Consider the following 3,594-nt stretch of genomic DNA (forward strand, 5'->3'; position numbering starts at 1 on the left):
CACATGACCCAGATAATCGTATTTGAAATTTAACAAAATGATTTGAAAACTATGTTCCCACTAAAATTATGGACTTGAGAGTTTGTAATGAGAATTTTAGCATCTTTGTTTCTTAAAAAAAAAAAACACACAGAAATCTTAATCCCTGGTGTGAGGATGTTGGGCTGCTTTAAAGCAACTGGCCCATTTGCCTCATGCTCTAACAGAGGCATGGCTTTGCTAGCAGCAGATAGTCTCTGCAACTGTGTGACATTTAGAATTCTGGGAATTTTTCAGAGGATATATAAATGCTAGAGCTCTGATGGATGGGGTGGGTGGTTGTTGATTGTTTAGGAGGGTTGTTTGTGGTTTGTTAGTAGTTGTGCTCAAAGAAGAAACAAGAAGAAAGAAATTAAATTCAAGGATCCCTCTCTCCCTCTCTCCCCTCTATCCTTTCTCTCCAATTTAGTGATAGGGAGTGAAACCAGAGTGGTAAAGGGTGGGAAAAGTAGATCCCACAAAGTAGCAAAGGCATCTCGGGAGTTTATATTGTTAATTGCCAGAACTTTGAGACTGCTCCTTGTCCAACATCTTTCATAATATTTCAGTCTGCCTAGCAGAGAGGTAACCAATTTTACCAGCCTACCATGTCTACAAGGCAGAAATGATTATAGTGTTTCCTACGATGATTATGATGGTAAATATTTTCTGTGAACTCACGCTGCCTAAGTGATCTAAAATGTGTCTTTACTTAGCTACCCTGGGGTTGGATGCTTCTGGGACTATGGAGTCATATTCTGGAATGGCTACCTCTGCTCTATATGGACACACCCATTCTCCATCATGCTAGCCTAGATTTGCTGTCATGGCAGCTAGTTCTAGAGAAATTAATATCACATAAAACCTCCAGAAGATCCATGATACAATCATCAGCACACCACATTCTGTATAGGCAAAGCAAATCATTAACCTGTACAGATTTGTAGAGAAGCAAAAGGACATAGTCACATGGTAGGGTATAGAGGTGGCAGAGACATGTCAGCCATGGATCCAGTTGCTAACTAGGAATAGAAGGCTGTGTTCCACAGGGATGAGATGTGGTTGAGAAATTATACAGAACCTCAAGCCTTATAAATGGGAATGAGAATTGTACACTAGTAGATAATGAAAGTCATGGAAGCAGAAGGCAGAAAAACAACAGGACTGGCTTCTCACTTTTGGAGTTGAGATATCCAACCCTTTCCTTGTAAACAAATACCTGAGATGGAAACCTGCATAGTTATCTATGTATTTATATCCTATCTCATTCCAGAGAAGATGTGACTCTTACATCCTTCTCATAGTTGCTATTAAAATTATATTTATTTATTCCATCTTTGCCTCTAGAAAGAATCTGAAGCAGCTCTTTTGAATTCTGCCCAGAGGCTATCTTGGAAGCATGTCATGGCCTGCCTTAACTGAGCTAGCCATAAATGAAGCTCCAGCGTTCCCAGCCAGGAGTATTCCTGGAGGCAAAGTAAACAGAGGTGAATTGGGCTGTTTAAAAACACATGTAAGCACTTTATTTAGAACTCTGATTCCATCATGGTTGAAGGAAAAGAAAGGTGGGGTGAGTTCAGAAAGAATATTTACCATTCTGGTTGGTTTAGACAACATTGCAATGACTTCTGCTGTACAGGAACCAAAATAGACTGGTCAAACGGGTCATCTGTCTGTGGAGCAAAGCAGAGATCACCAGAAAGGCCCTTAGAGACTGGACAAAGGGCTGTCAGTCAAGACCGCCCTCCATCTAATGTTAAAGTAGGACAAACTTGAAGAGGTCTCATTTGCTTTCACGCCCCCATCTGCAAATGAAATCAAAACCAAACTAAGGGTGGGCTGGGAGACTTCTGGGCTTTGCATGGGACAGTTTTCCTCAATGTTAATGAGGTTTATATATTTAATTACTTTTTTATTATTATCTTTTAACTAAGAGGAAATTAATCTTTATGTCAATTGTTGTTAAGCTGGGGTTAAGGATCTTGACCCTACAACCATCATTTACCTTCCACGAGTTACTGAATTTGATGAAAGTAGGTCTCTGCGAAGCACAGAGTCTGCAGAGAGGAGCAGTGTATCTGTGGGAGTTGTTCATAGATAAATGCCATGGTTCTCATTAAAAGTAGCTGGGTAACCCAAAATAAAGTTCTGTAGAGCATCAGGGAATAGCAACTGCCTTACTTTCTCTTGATTTCTACCCTTATCTCAGATCTGTGCTCTCAGTACCCTAACACCATTTCTTGAGGCTCATTTAAACATGGACTGCCATTGTGTGCACAGAATGGTTCACTTGCTGTGTTTCCTAAATATAGCCTGTGGCCATTCAATAGAATCCCGAACTTCAATACTGCATGGTACATGGATATTATTCCAATGTTTTAATCATTTACACAGATTAGGCCAAAGCAAGTGTTATAAAAGCCCCCATGAGCTGCCCAGCAGCATTACAATCTATCCCTCAATACCTCGGACTAGGAAGCTAAATTATGTGGTCATTGTACTAATACAAATAAATAGATCTTCTCATGTAAGCCATGAGCTGGTATTTTCCAGTCTGTGAATTTTTCTATGAGTGCCAAGTTACCCACAGTCTTTCACGGCCTCTGTTGTCTTTTGATGAGGGATGTGAACTTTTGAGATACCTGGCAACAGTTCACAGAACAGAACTGAGTACTCTGTGTAGAGATCGTGACTGTGGGGACCCGTCAGAGTCTGGCAGCCATAAGAACGAAGCTGGCTTTCAGAGGAGCTTCTTCCTTGAAATTGTAGCAGAGGCTACGACACACCTTAGGTCACTTTGTCCTAGAGATGAGACTCATATTCCAGTCTTGAATTTTCACTGCTGTCTTAATGTAAATACTTGGTGCGTTTGTCATGCCTTCGAAATATGCTGACAGCACTTGCCACGCTCCCTAAAAAATGATTTCATAAGGCAATATGAAGCAAGAGTTTCTGTCTTTCCTGCTTGGTGGGGGTTGCGGGGGAGGGAGGATGGTATTTTGTTTTTGTAGTTAACTGGACTTGCTTACTTTAAAAATCACATGTGACCCGATACTCTTTGGCTAGGAAGATTTCACAGTTTAAATTTCTATAATTACTGATATTTGGGATGAGCTTAGTTTGACTTCTGCTATGATATAACCTACTGGAAAGATAACCAACAGGCATTAGAGCCGCATAGGTCAGGTTTGATCTCCTCTGTTCCAGTCTAAGTCTGTGTGGTCTAGGATAGCTTATTTCCTCTCCTTCATCTGTCTCACCTGCTCATGGGATCTGAGGACTTACACTCTGCTGTCCTGAGGGTCATGACCAGGCTCAAAAGTTGACCTAATGCCTATATCTTTCTTTCAGCATCTATCTTGAGAGTATGCCACTCCAAAACTTTGAAATATGCCCATTCTACACCTTAAGGTATAATTTTATGATTAAAGGGATCATCTCTCACTCTCATAAAATTACCCATGATAAAAATAATTTTTGTCTACAAATAACCTCAAGTAATATAAAAGTACTTAAATAGTACCGTGGGTTGTTATTACCTTCAGATTTTTGGAGAGTTTTTTTTTTTTTTTTAAT

The 3,594-nt window shown here is 40.1% G+C and overlaps 1 long non-coding RNA gene across 1 annotated transcript; it reads right to left on the minus strand.

Annotated features, from left to right (window-relative positions):
* Window positions 1-1,518: 1,518 nt before the first annotated feature.
* LOC116094958 lies at window positions 1,519-2,766 on the minus strand. Its single transcript, XR_004120375.1, has 2 exons — window positions 2,661-2,766; window positions 1,519-1,691 (listed from the first exon to the last, which is right to left on the minus strand). It is a non-coding gene; the product is annotated as an uncharacterized LOC116094958 (long non-coding RNA).
* Window positions 2,767-3,594: the final 828 nt, after the last annotated feature.

Source organism: Mastomys coucha, unplaced genomic scaffold (assembly GCF_008632895.1).
Source record: "Mastomys coucha isolate ucsf_1 unplaced genomic scaffold, UCSF_Mcou_1 pScaffold17, whole genome shotgun sequence".
Taxonomy (NCBI): domain Eukaryota; kingdom Metazoa; phylum Chordata; class Mammalia; order Rodentia; family Muridae; genus Mastomys; species Mastomys coucha.